Source organism: Nyctibius grandis, chromosome 4 (assembly GCF_013368605.1).
Source record: "Nyctibius grandis isolate bNycGra1 chromosome 4, bNycGra1.pri, whole genome shotgun sequence".
NCBI classification, from domain to species: Eukaryota; Metazoa; Chordata; class Aves; order Nyctibiiformes; family Nyctibiidae; genus Nyctibius; species Nyctibius grandis.
In genome coordinates, this window is record NC_090661.1 from 1,476,008 (window position 1) to 1,496,878 (window position 20,871).

A 20,871-nucleotide genomic window follows, 5' to 3' on the forward strand; every position below is an offset into this window, starting at 1 on the left:
CTCATGTAAAGCTTGCTAATTACAGTGAAAATCTGAAGCAAGCAAGAGCAGGAGGGAGGCAGGGCTAGACTCCAGCTCTCTGGCTCACACAAATGACAGCTTGAGCAAACTTTTCCTGCCTCAGCGGTTCCTGCTATAAATAACACCCTCCAGGGCTCACTGCCGCAGGAACCCAAATCCCAGTCACCTCCCAGAGACCCTCTGAGATCTGCACTGCTCTGGACACACGCGAGCCTCCAGAGCAGCCTCCTCCCGCAGTCACACACACCCCGACACGCTCCTCCTGCACACAGCTCCTCTCTCACACAGACCTGCGAGTAACGGCACCTTCCAGTGCTCAGAGCAGCCCCGTTCTCACCCCCCCGCCATGCACACCACTTGCTGAAAGCCTCCCTTGGCTCTTCACCCAACCCTTTAGATTTTATCCACCTTTTTTCTCCTCTGGCATCCCACTCCCCCATTATTCTGCCATTCTCTTAACTCCCTTTTTTTCAGACTCCACATTTTCTGTGGCTTCCCTCGATTACCCTGCTTTGCAGCCATCTCTTTCTCCACGTTTTTGTTGCTAAGATGCCCTGGAGTATCTTGAGACAAGCAGAGCTCCTCCTTCCAGCTGCTGACAGCTGTTCTCTAGCCCAAAAGGCTCGTCCCTTAGGAACCCAGAGGACACCACTGAGGAACAGTGCAGCGTGCCTGCAAGAAGTAAAATCACCAACTGTTCAGCGCATGCAGCTCCCTCCCGGCTTAGGAAATTAAGTCCCAAATTCAGACCCAGTGGAAATCAAATCCAGGCAGTTCCCCTGGGACTTATTGCTTTCCCTCTAGCCACTTTCTCCAGCTGGTGCTTCAGATAAAGATGCTGTAACCACACACGTGCAGGCACAAAAAAGCAAACAAGAGCACAGGTCCCACACCTCTACACACCCCCGATCACCAGGACAAGCAGACCAAATGCTTCCTCCTCCTCCTCCTCTTCCTAGAAATTCTCGCCGTCCAGACCTTCCCTAATAACACAGCGAGGTAAAACCAAAATCCTGGGTGGAATCCTGCCAAGCTGAAGTAGCTTCACTCTCCCTGAATCTCAGGTTTGGGGGCATGTGATAGAAGGCAGGAATCCTATTTTCATTTTGCTTATGTAAGCAAGGATGAATCAAGCCCAGGTTTCTCTGATCTTGTGTCATATTTAAGCTTTATATATATATATTTTCCACAACCCAGAGCTAAAAAGCCCTTTTCAGACAGAGCCTCCATTAGCTACACTTCTAACCACCAGCACACACATCCCTCCTCCGCAACACCCACGCACAGCCCCTTCTGCACACACACACAGCCCACCTACAAACCCCCAGGCCCTCGGTGGTTGTGCCTTACCTGGCAGTTACACCCCTCACGAGCAAGTGTCCCTTCCTGCTGCTCCCCGGGAGAGCCAGGAGATGAGTAGAGAGTTCAGTTTCTAGCTCAGTAATTATTTAAGTAGACAATTTTAGAAGGTCTCCTACTTAAGTTCTACAGTCCTCTAGTTTTCCAGCTACGAGTCCTGCAAATACTCTGTCTTATACATATTTACTCATACTTTTTTCCTGCCCTGTCACAGAGCTTACGTAGACTTCTGCCTATTTTTCTCTGTGGGTTCTTCACTATAGACCCTGGAGTTGGAACAGCTATTACCATCTCATCCTCTGCTCCTCAAATGTCTGACAAACTCACAGAATCACAGAATCAATGAGGTTGGAAGAGCCCTCTGGGCTCATCGAGTCCAACCATTGCCCTGACACCACCATGGCAACTAGCCCAGGGCACTAAGTGCCATGGCCAGGCTTTTCTTAAACCCCTCCAGAGATGGTGACTCCACCACCGCCCTGGGTAGCCCCTGCCAATGGCTAATGACCCTTGCTGAGAAGAAATGCTTCCTGATGTCCAACCTGAACCTCCCCTGGCCAAGCTTGAGGCTGTGTCCTCTTGTCCTATCGCTGGTTGCCTGGGAGAAGAGGCCGAGTACCACTGCGCTACAACCTCCCTTCAGGTAGTTGTAGACTCCATGCTACAGGTAGCACAGCCACACGTTCCTCTCTTCAGCCAGGGTACCACACATCTCCTTCCCACAGCATGCCCACGTTTTCACACTTTTTTCCTAAAAACCACTAATTTCCTAAATTAGAACTCCCCCACTTTCTTCAGATGCCTCCCTGATATACTGACCATCGATACCTTTCTACTCTACCTTACAGCTCTCCCAAAATCCCAGTTGCAGGATACTTTCACAGAATGGTTAAGGGTTGGAAGGGACCTCTGGAGATCATCCAGCCCAACCCCCTGCCAAAGCAGGGTCACCCAGAGCACGTTGCACAGGGTGGGTTTGAATATCTCCAGAGAAGGAGACTCCCCACCCTCCCTGGGCAGCCTGTGCCAGGGCTCTGCCACCCTCAAAGTCAAGAAGTTTCTCCTCATATTCAGATGGAACTTCCCATGTTTCAGCTTGTGCCCGTTGCCCCTTGTCCTGTTGCTGGGCACCACTGAGAAGAGTCTGGTCCCCTCCTCTTGACACCCACCCCTAAGGTATTTGTAAGTGTTGATAAGATCCCCCCTCAGTCTGCTCTTCTCCAAGCTGAACAGCCCCAGCTCCCTCAGCCTCTCCTCGTAAGAGAGATGCTCCAGTCCTCTGATCATCTTTGTAGCCCTTCGCTGGACTCTCTCCAGTAGCTCCTGGTCTTTCTTGAACTGGGGGACCCAGAACTGGACACAGTTACTCCAGATGTGGCCTCACCAGGGCCGTGTAGAGGGGCAGGAGAACCTCCCTATATTTTCCAGATGACTTTCCTTTGACTCTTAGAGGAACATCACACAAGAAGCTATTTACTGCTCATTTCATTACTCTGGCTCCAGAAGGAGGTTACGTGAAGAGACTTTATGAAGCAGACTGTGGGGATTACTGCACACACCGATGCACACATGGCATAGCTTGTAGCTAATTGTGTCAGATCTCAATGTAAGCAAATTGTTTCTAGCCTGTCCCAAGAGTTGCCTTGATATTTTCATGAAGATACACATATTTTTCTCCCCATTGCCACCATCCTCCTTGTTTCCACATACTCCTCACTTTCCCTTGTTAGCAGCTGCTGGAGAAGTCACTAAGCACATGTTGGTAGGAGCTAGGAAAGTCTGTCACTACAGGGACAGCATCGCTACCCTCTTGGTCAGCCAGCTCTGTACCTAGAATGAGTTCAAAGATGGACAAAAGTGAGGTGAAAGGAGGTGAGGCAGAAGCAGCCATCCCTCGTGACAAGTGGAGGGCTGCAGCAGTAGAAACACCCTGAAAAAGCATTCCTTGGCTTCCAGCAGCTCCACCGACACGAACTGGAAAGCAGAGATTGTCTGTTTCTGCAGCTAACAACTGGTTACACCGAAGGAAAATCAGGAACAATTCTTCCCCGAGGTAATGGAGTGCAGGAAACAGGGACTGGCCACACACAGGAGTCAACCAACGCCGGTGTTGTGGACTGCTAGGACTGTGGTAGGAGGTACAAAAACAGAGCAGGAGACTACTCAGAACATAAATCAAAACCATGGTTACTAAGATATAGAAAGGAGAATCATGAAATTAAGATGAAAGGGATCAGAGATCACAAAAGAGGGAATAGGAAAGGAGGTAGGGATCTTCTCCCTGCCAGAGAGAAGTGGACAAAATTCAGGTCCAAGCTCCATCTAAATGACATCAGTTTGGTGCCAGCGAACTGCAAAGGAGAAAGAAACAAGACTAGCCATGGTACCTGTGAGCAAGCAACATGTGGAGAGATCTGCTGGTCAAAACAGCCCGGCCACACAGCTCCAGACCCTCCAGAAATAAAGCATCCTATTTTCAAAGTCGACTCAGTTGTGCTGTTCTCTTTTCAAAAGAGGGTGGACTGGTAATATGTTCCTCCTCAAGCTATCACTGAAGTCCATGCCTGTCTGAATTGAACACGAAAAATGTCATCTTTCCTGAAAAAATCAGCAGGGTCCTCCTCAGAGCTTGCACCTAGCCTTGTTATCTGCTCCCGGGTACAAGAGCTGTGAGGATGAATGCTCTGGGACCTGGCTGCTGCACACCTGGACAAGAGCCAGGAGGTCCCAGCTCAAATCTCTCTATTGAACCAACTTCTATTGGAAAATTAAGACATCAATAACTTAGTTTTTGTAAACCAAAGGAAAGCAATTTCACTTTTCCATCAATGAGAAAGATAAAGAACAGAGGTTGACCCCAAATCTTGTCCAGAGAACTGAGAGAGGCAGGCTCATACTCAAAGGGACAGGATCACTCCTCCAACAGCTGCTTGGAAAAGGAGGCATTTTTAAATTGATTTCTGTGAGCGAAACCACCTTCCCTCTAGTCTAGCAGATAAGAATTCCAAATGCTAAATGAGTCTTCACACTTGAATTTATAATCCAAACAGGATTATAAGAAAAAAAAGCCAAACCTGTTTATTCAGATATACTCCAGGACAAGTGATTGGCTCTGAGCCAACACAGTTTTAGGCTATTAGAGGAGAAAGTATTTTTTCCTCTTATGCTGTAGGCAATGCATCATTAGCCCTGTAATTAAATTTAATGCCTCTGTGGCAATGCCTTCTGCAGGATTTGTCTAGGTGTGGACTTTTTTCCTTTCCCTTTAATAACAATTAACCATGAAGTGTCCATTCATTTAAAGCTTTTCAATTGGACTTCAGAAGTAAACGCCTGAAACAGTCCTTGGTGAGAATGTTATAATCATCTTGGAAGAGATCACAAGATCTGGGGTTTGGGAACTAATTCATTTATTGCTGTTGCAAGAGAACTTTGAAGCTTGCAAAAAAAAAATCTTTATTTCATCTTTTCAGTTATAGCACTTGATTCAGATCCTCATCCTTGATTAGAGCTCAAAGGCCTCAGAGCAATATTATATTGCAATTAAACGAGCTGATTAAGGCATAATCAAGCACCTAAGTATCATGTATAAGTCTAGCCCAGGTCTGGGCTCTTCTGCATCACAATCCTGTGCTACTTTTTTTCCCCCCTCAATTTCTTCACTCAGTCACTTGAACTCTGAACACAGGCACAAACATTCCAGCTGAGATTTCCTACAGTTCTTTTCTGGGCAATGTGGGAAAATATTCCCAGCCCTTTTAAAGAGGAATTAATAAGAATTATGCCTGCATTCTTGCAGACATGTTTTGTTTGACTTTTGGACCTTTGCAGACCACCAAGCATAGCCCACAGGACTAGCAAACTTATCTACAAATCAGTCTGAGATCTTCTGTGTGTACAACAGTTTGCAAGGACAAAAGCTACAGAAGAGTCTTGATGGCTCCAATTCCTTTCCAAAATACACCTGTAATCACAATCTCTTTGAGAAGGGGATCTCCTAAGTACTCAATAACAGATCATATTCCATTTGCATTTAGATGCCAGGTAGCTTCTCACATACCTTCACAGCATTCTTGCTGACAGCTTTCCCACACTCCGCAGGCAACACACCTTCTATGCTGAAAAAATCTACACCTCTAACATCTGCCATTCAAAGTTTGGCCACCTCAAGAATCCAAGCTTGCTCAAGCAGCCTTTCCCCTATGCAGCTGTCCATCAGTCAAGTTCAGTTTCCTTCATTCCATCCTTGAAACTTGCAGCATTGGGGTACGTGTCAAGAGGAGCATTACAAAAGGGTGCCTGAGGGAAATATTACAGGATTTTCACTGTTCAGGGAATTATCAGAACCAGTTAGTGAGTAGGTTACTGTTGGAAGCAAGATAATCACAGAATCAATGAGGTTGGAAGAGCCCTCTGGGCTCATCGAGGCCAACCATTGCCCTGACACCACCATGGCAACTAGACCAGGGCACTAAGTGCCATGGCCAGGCTTTTCTTAAACCCCTCCAGAGATGGTGACTCCACCACCTCCCTGGGCAGCCCCTTCCAATGCCTAATGACCCTTGCTGAGAAGAAATGCTTCCTAATGTCCAACCTGACCCTCCCCTGGCCAAGCTTGAGGCTGTGTCCTCTTGTCCTATCGCTGGTTGCCCGGGAGAAGAGGCCGACTCCCACCCCACTACAACCTCCCTTCAGGTAGTTGTAGACTGCACTAAGGTCACCTCTGAGCCTCCTCTTCTCCAGGCTAAACACCCCCAGCTCCCTCAGCCGTTCCTCGTAGGTCAGACCCTCCAGACCCTTCACCAGCTTGGTCGCCCTCCTCTGGACTCACTCCAACATCTCAATGTATTTCTTGAAGTGAAGAACTCTTATTTATACACGTTAGTGTCACTATTATTCACATGAACAGCTAACCTTTTTGTATATCATCCAATGCATCAAGTGGCAGAAAGCTGCTCAGATAATTTGTGATTTTATTTTCATTGCGAAGAAGAGCAGAGCTGACAGACCCAGAAAGCGTAGTCTGCTAGAGCATCCAGTTTTGAACAACGACTTGCCCAACACATGATGAATTCAAGCATTCTTTAAACTGGAAAAAATTAATGTCCACAGGCTTCTTCCTTCCTCCTCCACTGTAGTCCTCAGTCACAGCTAGGAACAGAGTGTCCAGCAGAAGAGCATGCACCAGCATACAGTATCCTACTCAATTGAATGAGTGATACCAACAGGCCAAAACGATCACTCTGGAGTAAGGAAATGAAAGTCCTGGTGGAATGACACTCTGAATAATTCACCGTCAGTTCAACGATCTCTCCTGGCACCACTGAAACTTTAAAGGTGTTCAACCTGCCAGACTGAAGTTAATCCAGAAAAGGAAAGAAGTATACAAAGGGCACGAGAATGAGCCAGTCCCCTTCCACAAGTAGGTTTTAAATTGCAACACCAGCAGCCTACACATGCCTTCCTCCCTCTCTCCCTATTCTTTACCCTAATAAGCCAGGGAGAAGAAAAACACAGCAAAATGGAAAAATTATGCGTTTCCAGCTGTTGGCTGTACATGGAAGAAGCAGGAGAGGGGCAGAGAGACAACGTGGCCTCCAAAATGCTTTAGGTATAGGATAAAAAGCTCATCTACACACACAGGAGCACATAGGTACAATGGCAAGTGGGGGAACCCAAATAACACCCTCACCCAGCTCCTCTCAGGCCCAGCAAAGCCATCACCCTACCAAAGGCTCATCTCCTACGGCAGGCAGGGAATCCAACCATTGCCCTCACACCACCATGGCAACTAGACCAGGGCACTAAGTGCCATATCCAGGCTTTTCTTAAACCCCTCCAGAGACGGGGACTCCACCACCTCCCTGGGCAGCCCCTTCCAATGCCTAATGACCCTTGCTCAGAAGAAATGCTTCCTAACGTCCAACCTGAACCTCCCCTGGCCAAGCTTGAGGCTGTGTCCTCTTGTCCTATTGCTGGTTGCCTGGGAGAAGAGGCCGACTCCCACTGCGCTACAACCTCCCTTCAGGTAGTTGTAGACTGCACTAAGGTCACCTCTGAGCCTCCTCTTCTCCAGGCTAAACACCCCCAGCTCCCTCAGCCGTTCCTCGGAGGTCAGACCCTCCAGACCCTTCACCAGCTTGGTCGCCCTCCTCTGCACTTGCTCCAACACCTCAACATCTTTCTTGAAGTGTGGGGCCCAGAACTGGACACAGGATTCAAGGTGCGGCCTCACCAGTGCCTTACTTTCTGACACAGTCAGTTGGAAACTCATTTAGAAAACAAAAGCGTTATCAAGATGGGAGTCAAATAATCCAGAAATCAAATAGGAAGCTGGGAGCAAGGGGAAGAAGTTGAAGACACAGCAAGAGCCTGCCACTTTAACACCCCTCTCAGCTGACAGCAGCCAGGCATCATTCCTGCTCCAGGCTGCCAGCGAGGGCTGCGGGGTGACCTCTGTGCTATCCGGCTCTGGAGAACACCAGAGCCACACACCAGAAGCACACAACTAATATTCAATTTGTCTTTTTGACATCTCAATTTTAGGGAAATCTGAGATAAAATGGTGTGGTTTTTGCAGTCAAGAAGAGAAGCTCACAAACCCCCCACATTTCTAGGCTGGGCTTTCCCCCCCTGCATGAGGAAGCTGAAATCATGTTCTCTAAATAGTTCCAAGTATTCAGTGAGTGCCCTCGGTATAAAGGCTACAAAGAGCTATTCTTTAACAGAAGCACTTCAACTTTTCTGCACCCTGAGTGATCTTAATTCAAATTGCATTTTACCACGTTGGTAACACAGAAAATGTAAAGACTGAAGAAACGATATTATTTGCACTAAGCACAGTGAAGTTGAAGCACCAAGCAGGTGGTATATTTAATGGCCAGCTACCAACTAATTGCAAACCTATAGTTTTGGGGGCAGGGAAGCCTTGACAGATGTGAGCCACCGTCCTAGTTTTGCTCACTGGCCATATCGTGTTGACTTTGTAACAGTCAAAGAACCAGGATATGCAGCTGAAAAAACTATATAGATATAAGAACACTAAAGGGAACTTTTTCCAAGAGGTAAGTCCAAAATGATGGGGTTTACTCACCTGACAAGGTCCATTTTAAGACTAAAATCCCTTCAGCTATTGTGACAAACTGGCAAAGCCACCAGATTTCTCCTCTTAAAAAAAAAAAAAGCAGTTGCTGGTGATGAGGAAGCACAGCCAAGAGCCAGCAAGGCACCACCCCTAGGCAGGTGCCTGCTTTCCACTGAATTTAGCTGGAAACAAGACACTCATTGCCAGAAACCAAAACCTCTTCATTAATCAAGCTCCTTTCTTTTTGCCATTTCAATTTACAGACAGAGCAACCTAACTTGGGGACTGCAATTCCTCTTAGGTCACATAATGCAGCTGTTTTCCTTTGATACACCATGAATCTTACCACCACCCAACCTTTCTGAACGGGGAGAACCTCCTCACAGCACGTCGGCTGATCTCCCCAGGAAACGAAGCACTGGGCAAAGTCCTGCATTTGCCAGGAGCTGCTTTAACAATGGGCTGCAGCTCAGTGCAGTGGAAACAAAACCAGATGTCTCTGCCCCAAACATCTTATCTACTTTAAATGGGGTGGTAAAAGTGGATTCAGAAATAGTTTAGTCTGGAGCATTCATCCAGACGGGGTTACTGACCCTGGTCCACAAGCACCACTGCTATATGGAGCTGAGCTGTGTTTGTGTTCTCATCCAGCAGACACGTGTGGTCTTTCTGCTGCCCCTCTCCATACATAAAGAGCTCTGAACTGCTGAGTTGGTAAAACAGCAGCAGGGTGGACTCGTGCATCTCGTTGTCCAGCTTGTAATTAACTCTGTGGCCATGGAGCAGCGAACCGGCCTTGAAGACACTGCACAAAATCCTGTCTCCTCTTCAGCAGAGGAAAACTTGCAGTCAAGAGCCAATGGGGGAGAGAATGAATATTAGTTTCCCACTCAAATCAGAAATTAAATCGTTTTCCCACCTTTCTTGACAATCCCCTTATAGCTGATAATCCAAGCCCTTGCATCTCCTATCTGTTCCCATAGGAACGTAAGAGCCACAACTGCTTCCAGCCTCACCTCCTTTCCCAACAGCAGAAATATCTAATGAAGCCTTGGTAGCCTTGCTCCTCTGCAGCAGCAGCACTATGCATATTTGAAGAAAAGATAATGATATTTTCTCACCTCTTCTACTCCTGCTCCCTACAAAAAGGGAGCAGCAGCCACACAGTCCTGAGGGCCACCGAGTCTTGGATAATCACATCTTCCTCCCTTTTCCTCTCTCCTAATTGGCATCTGCCACTTTTTCCTCTTCAAAAATCTAGAGTTTAAACAAAAGCTCCAGCATGAAATGCAAACTCCTGGAAAATTCCTGCACAGAGGCAGCAGTCAGGTGCACGGCAGTTGAGCAAACACCAGCATATTCATCTAAAGTACGAGGAAACCAAGGGACACATTTTCTGGGAACAGGATCTCCTGCTTCTCCAGGCTTGGACAACCAGGAGTTCCAGTATCCCACCCTCTGGCACTGCACCTTCTCTGCAGCAAGAGGCTTGCACCTCCAGAAGACCAACCAGCAGTTCCTACTGTCAGCACAAAAGCTGCAAGCCCAGACATACTGGAACGATGAAAGCAGTCCAGAACAGAACAGGAAGAGAAAAAGGGGTTCACTCCCACTCCCCACCCAAAAGACTTCCTTGAATATTAACATAAATGAAGCAAATAACTGAAATGGTGCCTGCAGAAAGAACTGAAAGTTCCACTTACTCTTTCTTCGGGAGCGTTTCGCCCTTGTGGTCTAGACCAGAGGCTCAAGAGCTGTATTTTCACATGCTAGTCAAGAGGGAGTGTTTTGGCGTACCACCAGGTAACTTACAGCCCAACGGTTTGCAAAACAAATCTATGTTAACATGGAGATTTTCATGTCATAAATCAGGTAATTTAAAGTGAAAAGGTTCCTGATTGCTTTAACCACACCCTGTCATGCTTTCGCACTCAAAAGGATTTCATTTCGTGAGCACAATGTACAGGGCAGTGACACAAAATGCAGCTACAGCAACAGGAACCAAGGCGATTTCTTCCCTTTTAACTATGTTATTTCCCAAAAAACATGCCTCCCCGTCTGGTGCTGCGATCCTCCACGTGAAAGGCCTCAGTCCTTATGAACACATTTAAGTGGGAAGCAAGACTAGAGCTTTCTGTCTCTTGCCGTCCTCTGTTCAATTAAAAACCCATCCATTCTACTTCTTTCAAGTCTTTTTTAGTTAACCAACCGAAAGAGTTAACTAGAAAAGAGTTAACAAGAGTTAACTAGAAAAGAAATATGAGCAGAGCCGCTAGAAAACCAGTTTTTCATAGGATAAATACAACAGCAGCTGGGGACATAAAGGACATTGACTTGTCCGTTGCACAACATTGCAATGTTTCAAGACAATGAAACTCAGCTCAGGTAGCTCAAAGAAGGACAGTCCAGAATAGTCAGTGTTGGAGAGATCACTATGTGCCCTTGGGCAACTCCATCCTCTTCCTCAGCCTGCCCAGGCAACTCACCTCAGAGGACCTAACAAAAGCATCTGGTACATCCAATAGTAGCTGCCACGTAAGTTTAAGTTATCTAACACTTCGTATTAGCATGCACACTCATTTCAGAGAATAAACACAGTGAATTTCCTGCCACTTGCTTGACTCAAGAAATATTTTTGATAGTTTGGAGTCATTAAAAGCAGCCTCAGAACAGATCTGCTGCTTCACCTCCCCAGCTTCTCCAGCGTCACCTCAAAATGCAGAACAGCATCAGGCTTTCAGTTCACGTTGGGGCCAAAACGTTCAAGTCCTGCAAAGGCTCATTTCCTTTTCTTGTCCACAATGCTGAACACTTCCTTCATCCATTCATTTCTGTCTTAAAACACCCATTTACCCCCACCCAGCCACCCCCAGCTCCTCCACCACCAGGCCCATACACACACGGCAGCGCAGGAGAACCAGGATGCAACAATCCGTTGGACAAAGACCAGCACACAGCAGCGGGCTGAATTCCTCTGCTCTTCACCACTCCCAGTGGAAGTAAAATCATTATTTCTGTGGTGATATCATCCCCTCGGCGACCTGGTTAGGATAACTCATCACAAAATAGGCATTGCATGTCCCAAAGAATAAAGGTCAGATGAAATATACCTTAAGAGTTCCTAACCAGAGGCTTTCAAGCCATTCTGGGGAATAAAAAGCGAGGAGACACTAGAAGAAGGTTCCTTAGATGCAAAAAGTAGGTTCCTTACACCATGATGGGCATGGGTAGAGCTGTTCATTTCCTCAGTGCACATCTAACCACTCAGAAGCACGTGGTCCTGCACAAACACAAGCACCACGTCCTGCAAACGTGCACATGAGATTAGAGAACAGCCAAAGTGTGTGTTTTCATGTGTCTTCTCCCCAAACACCTGCTCCCCACCTCACAGTGGATTTTCAGGCTTTCTACTCACCTCTCCTTCACTGGGGCTAATTAAACATACTTGACACTCCCAGGTTTGCGTGCAAACTCACACACCGCATACTCCAAAGTCACAAACTCTGTCAATATTCCCAGCAGGCTCCCAGGAGGCCCTTCAGATACATGCACCACACTTACTCAGCCCCTCGTTCACAGAAGAACGAGCATTTTCTGCAGCATCCTACGTGGTTCCCACCTCCAGAACCGCCTATACTAATTCCTCCACCCTCAGCTGAGAGAAAGACAAAGCCTAAAGAGAATTTATTGATTCTCTTCCCCACCAGCGGAGAGCTGGGGTCCTAAAAAGCAAAGTAAACTAACTAGTTACATGCAAGCAGCAAAGATCTCTTATCCGATACTCTTCCAGGCCAGCAACATTTGGAAGCACCAAGGACAACACTGCATTTCTGGATGTCCCCATTTCCTATTGACTTAAATTTGATTATGGCCCCTGAGGTGTTCAAAAGGGTTTGCTCTCAGATCTGGAAGAAAGCGTGTTCCTTTTTTGTTTAAAAAAAATAATCACAGAATCACAGAATCAATGAGGTTGGAAGAGCCCTCTGGGCTCATCGAGTCCAACCATTGCCCTGACACCACCATGGCAACTAGACCAGGGCACTAAGTGCCATGGCCAGGCTTTTCTTAAACCCCTCCAGAGATGGTGACTCCACCACCTCCCTGGGCAGCCCCTTCCAATGGCTAATGACCCTTGCTGAGAAGAAATTCTTCCTAATGTCCAACCAATGAGGATAAAAGACCATTTTCCAAAACCAAAGTATTGAACCAGGAATAGGCATGAAATTTAGAGGGGAAAGGGCTTCTGGAGAAAGAAGCCCCTGGCTTCCTGCAGAATGAAGTTTTAACACCACGATTATGTAAAGGCATTTTGCCCTGAGCTCCTCTCACGTCGCTGAAGCTTGAGGAAAGCTCGATTCTTTCTGGTTTTAGAACATGCATATAACATCTTGGGGAAGGCATCTCTTGCTTCCTATGCACTTCATTATTCATGTGCCAAATAGTTTTAGCCCTATATTAACCTCAGAAGAGTTGAAAAGAAAGGGCAGCCTCTTTCTCTGCTAGAAAATAAGTGAAAATGACAAAGGTGAGGGGAAGAGCAATCCCAGAGCACACAGAGAGATTCTCTCAGAGAAATCTGGCATTATTCTCCATTCTATTCAGGGAAGAAAAAGAGTGTCCACTACAACAGGAACTTGAGAGAAGTGGCAAATTACTGCTTCTTCATTTTCTTTTAAGGATGTAATTTATCTGCCATTCAGCAGAGCAAATAGGAACTTTTTTACTTCCTCTGACAGGGGATTACGGGCACGTTTCCCCTCCAAGCAGAAAGACAGAGGTTCATATCTGAATGCTCTCATTTAGTGGAGCAGTTGTCATCAGCGGATGCTTGGCTACCATGGAGATGGTGACAAACAACTGAATCAGACAGACCACAGGCACAAAAAGGGTACTGTAGTCTAAAAGGTTAAATCTGGCTGAGAGGTAACGCAGTCACACAGGACCTTTGAATGGAAGGACGCATCGCCTTTGCAGGGATATCCTGGAACAAGAGAGACCACTGGGCTACAAAACCTCTGCCATTTCCAGAGGCTCTGAGGCTGAAGTTCTTCAAGAGTGGCTGGTGCACTTTTACGAGAGGTCTTGTTCTGAGTTCAACAGCAGACAAGCAACAAAGTGGTCCACTTGCTGTTCCAGAAGCACTTAGCGATGGAGAGCTGCACTGAGTTCACTTCATTTACTACTTCTCACCTCTGAATTTTCAAACACCAAAACCTGGGTTGTGTTCCAACAAGGAAAGAACGTACATTTTGGACATGAACAAAGACAAGCCAGGCATAAAGGGAAGTTATTAGCACTAGGTTGAATTTCAGTGAAGAACACTTTTAAGGGGTCCTGGTATGACCAAGAAATCACAGAATCACACAGAATCAATCAAGTTGGAAGAGACCTCTGGGATCATCGAGTCCAACCATTGCCCTGACACCACCATGGCAACTAGACCATGGCACTAAGTGTCATGTCCAGTCTTTTCTTAAACCCCTCCAGAGATGGTGACTCCACCACCTCAATATAACATGCAAGACAACACCAGAAGGTAGGATTCACTTTATTCAGGGCACTCATAGGCTGGCTGAGATGCTGCAAACTCATGAGAAGCATCTGACTTGCTCTTACTTTATGGGAGGTGAAATAGTTAATTTCCCATGAGAGAAAACAGCACAATTTTGCAAGATCATTTGGCAGATGACACGGGGAAAAGACAAGCCTCCAGAAGCTCAGACTTTTGAGCTGATATCTATATTCCAAAAATACATCAAGGCTGTATCTGTGGCTGTAAACGCCAGCAAGCACATTACACAGATCCATGCTGAAAAGACAAGCCATGACATAACATTACATTTCATTTTTCTTTCTAAAAGAGGAAGAGCTGTGTAAATTCCAGCTTCTAACAGACATGGGGCAGCGGAACAGAACTGAATGGAAACCTTTCAGGGTAGAAACGCGCTAGAACTTTTCATACCAGCCTCACCATTTCTATTGTACTTACTGCAATGACACTACAACAGCAAGGTCCTGAATTTCCCTGCTTCTTCCTATTATCCAGTTCAATTTCATTTAAGGTGGCCTAAGGGAGTCACCATTTTATTTGCACATTTGTTGTTCTTCAGAGAAGAATAAGGACCCAGTCTAGAATCTGGATTTAAACTCAGGATCGCTCAGGTCTGTGCTGATCATCACACCTCTAGACCAACAAATCACAAGGAAGAAACAGATGTTATGGAGGAAAAAAGACACTGCAAATGCTTAGAGCACTTATTCAAGGTCGCCTTCTCGTATTTATCAATCAGCTAATTACTTCTAGTAACTACAAACACTGTTTAAAGTGATCTTACCCTGTCTTCACAAGGAGAATCTCATTCAATCAATTTCAGTACCAGCAAGTCTCTGCTCTCATTCAGAGTTACAAGCTCTTCAATAACATGACACTCATCATTTAGATGCTCCAAGCAAATCTTCCCACCTTGCATGTCACAGAGCACCCAACTGTATCAAACAGGCTATCCCACCAGCAACGGTGGGAGAACAAGCTCCTGAAAAGGATCATCAGTGCTTGCTCACCCCTAAAGATGCTAATGCCCTGACAGAAGACCAGGGTGCTGAGGAAGAGGGGCTGACAGATACCCCTCAGGTCTGTGCCTGGCACCTAGTACCCCCTCAGGGCACAAGGACATTCTCACTCTGAGAAATAGAAGTGTGTGCAGCAGCACAACCCTTTATCTACAGGAAGGAGCTTACAAAAGTTCTTATGAAACAGCAGGCATCTAGAAAATACACATAACCCACATTAGGCACAAACCCCACCCCAACGGGCCCAGATAGGATTCCCACAACAACCCTACCAGTATGTGCTAGAAGAGGGCTTTGCATCACCAGATTGCTGCCGATGCAGCAACGTAGAGCTGTGCATAATGTTATGAAAATAAGCTCAGTTTAAACAACTCAACAGAAGACAATTGATCTTCTTAGCTTACCACAGAAGTTAGTTGCACTGGGTTTATTGTTGCTTGCTGAACAGCACCTTTGCCTGACGAAATGGCAAGTGAAGAACACAAGGAAAATTACAATTTTTAAGATTCTAGATGGCATCTTGTGTTCTGTTCTCAGGGAGAAATTCTTATTAAGGTCAAAGGCATCACTGAGGAATCCACTTGTAGTTTTAATTTCACACAAAGGGAACAGAATCACAGAGTCAATGAGGTTGGAAGAGCCCTCTGGGATCATCGAGTCCAACCATTGCCCTCACACCACCATGGCAACTAGACCAGGGCACTAAGGGCCATGGCCAGGCTTTTCTTAAACCCCTCCACAGATGGTGACTCCACCACCTCCCTGGGCAGCCCCTTCCAATGGCTAATGACCCTTGCTGAGAAGAAATGCTTCCTGATGTCCAGCCTGACCCTCCCCTGGCCAAGCTTGAGGCTGTGTCCTCTTGTCCTAGCGCTGGTTGCCTGGGAGAAGAGGCCGACTCCCACTGCGCTACAACCTCCCTTCAGGTAGTTGTAGACTGCACTAAGGTCACCTCTGAGCCTCCTCTTCTCCAGGCTAAACACCCCCAGCTCCCTCAACATACAAGAACCACAAGCAAGCTGGCTACTGATTTAATAGCTTGACCAGAAATAAAAGCCATGAATTCTCTTGCCACTCCACAGACATTTGTAGTCAACCTGAAGGAGACCAGAAGGCCAGGTCTCCTCAAAGAGGGACACCAACTCCAGTGGAGAGGGAGGGAGGAGGACTTCCAGGGGTCCACAAGAGCCTGCAGGAGCACGAGTCCAGTTGAAGGAGCATTGGTGTGAAAGCACACACACTGGAAGCTTGGGGGTTAAGAGCTCATGAGAAAACTCCTTGTTAAGCAAGCAGTCTGCTTGCCATGCAGATTTCCTACTCTTGCTGCAAGGAAGAGAAAAATAATCAGCCTTTTTTATTTAATCTTTTAGCTTGACATCTTTTCAAACGAACCCAGCCTATGAGGTAAGGGACCTGCACCCCTTTCACTGGAAGGAGGAGAGAAAAGGATAAAAGAAAAGAAGAAATGCCTGAAGATAGAGGGCACATTTTTTCTACAGCTCAGCAGGAATTCTACCTTTTATTCAAAATCATCAACAAGGTACAGCAGCATTATGCTTTGCATTGAAACCCAAATTTTGTATGCATTTTATATCAGGATATTCCACTTCACTAGTGTAAAGCCATCAATTTTCACATGCATCTATCATTCTTTAAAGCTTGTAATGATTCTTTAAAGCTTGTAATGATGCTTCAAATAATTAAATAGTCCACAATATTTTAGACTTTTTTTTTTAATAGCTCACTTATGGGTACATTCTTATAGACACTTAGTTTTAACGAACTTAGGATCAAGATGCCAGGCACCACGACTTAAACTCACCCAAACAAGCAAGCAGAACAAGTGCTCAGCATCTTGCACTCTGGAATTACATATAAAGAGGCAAAAAATATATTGTATTATTGGAAAGCAGATCTAGTAAGCAGGATCACCACGGCTGCACAGAGGGAGCAGACTCTAGAGTCTATTTCTATGCCCTGTGAGTAGACTTTCAACTCCCAGCTATACTTCTGCTCTTAAAACACACAGCAATTTGATTTTACTTTTCCAGTGGGCAAACTTTTCCATTTCTTATCAAAATTAGACAAATAATTTCAGTTTCTTCTGGCGTAAAAGTTCAAAGCTGGACAGAGCTGGCAAATATTCAAGATTTTTCCTCCGATTTCTCTTTAGAAAGACACAAAACAAAGTGTCAGCTTGAAAGCAAAGGAATGTAGTTCTAACTAGAAGCACCGCAACGATTCCCACCACCGTGAAACACGTGCTGTGTACGTTTGCTCTGGCAGACACGCACTTAAATTAACAGTATCATGTGTGTCCAGTGCAGAATAAAGAAAATACCAGCGCAAACTAGCTTCAAGTTAAGTCTGATTTACTCACAGAATCTATTCCAGCAAGAATAAACATCCCAAAGCTACGCACAGATCCCCAAAGAACCCATTTGTCACGCTGCTGAGAGCACAAAGGGCACTTTCATAAACTCTTTTCCCTCGGCTCTCTCAAACCTCCAGCCCCGCAGCTCTCTAAAAGCAGATGAAAATAGTTCCACTCATCCAAGCATCTCATTGCTGTCTCTTTAAATGCAACTTCCTCAAACTCCAACGCTGAACCCAGCTCAGGATGTACTTACTCATCTGCTGGATCATTGTCAGAACCAGAGAGACTTATTTACGGCTACCTAGGTGGCAAGCTGAAAAGAGGACTATGGAGTTTTCTCAGAGGAAAAGCAGGGTGCAGACTCCCCAAACTAGAAGCTGCTTGTTCTAGGGTAGATATAAAACTTTGAGACCCAAGGAAAGTCTCAAACATCCTTCCCCTATCTCAAGGCAGAACAGAATCACTGCTGCTTTAACGCAAGGAAGTTTAATAAAGAAGTGTATAAATCTTGTTTGCAAATCCATACAGTTTTATTGCACCTCAGAAATCAAAGTGACCCAGTTTTGATAAACTAACTCAAAATTAATTCAACTTCTAAGATGAGGTTGCATAAGAAACACCCCTCTGCCCATTTTTTCACTATAAAACGGGTCATAAAAAGCAAAACTGCCAAAATTGAGTACAATGCAAATGCACCGAGTATCTGCTAAAGAAGAGTCTTCTCAACACTTTTAAACACACTGATATCTACATTAATTTTTTTTTTTATGAAACAGACTGACAGGTATTTTGGTTTACCCTATTGCTCTTCTCTAGTTTTTTTAAACGTAACTTTGTAATCAGAGGAAGCATTTTCATGCTTCCCACTTCTCTTCCACATTTCTCCATTTTAACCACTCAGAGCACGTTGTTGCACAACTGCTCCTTCCTAGGACTCCAGAAGAGGAACGGGTGGACACAGCACACTGAAGTTCGCCTTTCTCATTGCTTATTTCCCAGCAATGACTGAGCTGGCAGGGACTCACGGCAATCCCTGTGACTTCTGAGTTGATTTTGCCTACAGCAATCAAAAGGATCTAAGCCAGTGCCTTAAGTTAAAATGGAATTCTGATTAAATCTGGTTTTACAGGACGCCGCTATCGAGCTGGGGGCCAGCAATACATCCGTAGTTCAAGACTAATTTTGACTCTATAGCATGTGATAGAGCGAGTAAAATGTTTGTAAAACAGCAGAGATGGTAACTCCCAAATCTGTTATTTAAATACAGATTAAAGGGGAACATTTGTCCTGCTCCTTTCTGAAGGGTTTTGGTTATGGAAGTTCCAGGCTATATGCATTATTTACCACACAGAAGGTGCTGTCCAAGTTTCTTGTCCCCATTAGCCATCACTGGTCTGCCTGTCCACTAGGACACACATTCACTGGGCTGAGCAGTAACATAATCAGCAGCTTTAAGAACCCAATACAAGTTTTATGACACAGAAAGCTAACACCTAGGACAACGAATAACTTCACCCAGATCATGTTTTCTATTTGGAAAGCTTTCCACCAGTGCACAGATATTCTTTCCTCCCCAATCACAAACTAACCTCCTTAACAGCGCAAACGCTTCCCCACCAGATACACATTTCACTGAAGCCAACGACACAAAACCAAGAGATGAAAGACTCTTTACAAAAGCCACTTCCTACAATTTCATTATCTCCCAACCACGACTATTTTAAAAACACTCAGCCTGACCACACAAGCTCACACACTTCTCCCTGTTCAACCAGAAAATGACAGTCAGTGGGACGTAGCAACTCATCACCAGGTAACACGAGGTTTTATCCTGGCGGGCGAGTAATCTCCTTCCCACCTTGGCAGAGGTTATACTTTCCCACAGAACCATTTCCTTTAACATACTGGCTAATTCATCAGAGATCTGCTGCTTTCAGTACGCAACACAAACACTCCAGCATCCCAGGAGCTCTATGTACTGTCTCTGACTACGACTATATACTGTCTCTCACTATACTGCTCCCCACCTGGAGCTGGCTGTTAAGCAGCATCCCGTGTACCAGGACCTGCAGGCTCAGCAATCCACCATTCCTATATTCCCAGCCTGTCCCAAACTCACAGGCAGGTACCAATTCCCAGAATGGGCACAGCATGGATTCTGGCTGAGCAGGCTGGCAACGTCCCAGCTGTAAGATCTCAGAGTGATATATCCTTTACCTTTACAAGCATGCAGGTCTCTGTGACCCTAACTGGGGATTTCTATGGCCAGGGCTCATCACCCACTGGGGCAGATCCACGTTGCTGAAGTACTTTTAGTGCCAGCTAACTGTTTCAGATACCGGTCCCTGCGGAGAAGTAATAAAGACCGAAAGAAAGAATCCATGTGTCACACCCACCCTCCACACACCAGCACCTTCTCCCTGCACAGTCACACAGCAGCACCCACCCTGTCCCCCACACCAGGCTGGTGCTGCCAGCCAAGGCCAGCTTGGACTGGGGTCTCAGGTCCCAATTCTGACCTTGCCACCAGCCTGATGCGCTGCCACACACCCGCCGGGGGGAAAAGGCCCGTAGGGCACAGGCCCCACTGCAAGGGGCCCCTCCAGCGGGCAGGGAGAGCCGCGGCTCCTGCGGGAGCCAGCCCCCCGCAGCGGCCCTGCTCCGTGGCCCGGCGCCTCCCCGCAGTACGGCCGGCAAACGCTCCCTCACCCCGGCCGCGGCTCCGCCAAGCCCGGCCGCACCTGCCCGCCGCCCCCCTCGAGAAGGCCGGGGGTTCCCCCACCGCACCGCCCCGCACCTGCCGCAGCGGCCTCCTCCCCTCACGGCCCGCGGGGACCGGCCCTCCCGCCGCGGGGAAGGCCCTGCCGGTGCGGGGGGCGCTGCCAGCCCCCCCTCCTCCCCGCCGACCCAGGGCTCGGGGGTCCCGGCGCCCTCCCGCCTCCCCTCACCTCTCTGCCGCCGCCGCCGCCGCCGCCTCCATGCCGGGGGCCTCGCGGCCCCCCGATTCTCTAACACCGCCTCCGCCCGTGCAGGGGCCGCCCCCGCCCGTGCCGGGCCGCCCACTGCGTCAGCTTCGTAAGGGCCGCTACGCACCCAGCGGTCACCATGGCGACGGCTGGAGAGGGGAGGGGGGCGCGCGTAAGTACGGGGGGCGGCGGCGCCCCCTGGCGGGCCCGGCCTTCCCTCCGCGGCCCCGCTGGCGAGTAACGCGCGGCCACCAATGGCCCGGCCACCCTCGCCACCACCCTCGCCCGGCCACGGCACCCTCACGCCCATCTTCCACCTCCCCTGCTTGGGGCCGAGGGCCGCAGCCCCCCGAGGGAGCCCGCTCCCTCCCACCGCCAGCCCCCAGAGCCCCCCTAATCCCCCTGCGAGCATCGAAGCTGCTTTATTCCCCCAGCAACGCGCTCAGGGCAGCCCTGCCGCTGCCTTTCAGAGGGAAGCCGGGCATACCCGGCTC

General features: G+C 47.3%; 1 protein-coding gene across 4 annotated transcripts in view; it reads right to left on the reverse strand.

Moving 5' to 3' along the window:
* The window catches only part of DAGLA (diacylglycerol lipase alpha), a 106,511-nt gene extending 86,084 nt beyond the window's left edge, over positions 1-20,427 (reverse strand). For all 4 annotated transcript variants that reach the window (XR_011047925.1, XR_011047923.1, XR_011047924.1 and 1 more), the window contains exon 1: positions 20,360-20,427. The gene's annotated coding sequence lies outside the window, so the exon portion shown is untranslated. The remainder of the gene's footprint in view (positions 1-20,359) is intronic.
* Between the last annotated feature and the right edge of the window lie 444 nt (positions 20,428-20,871).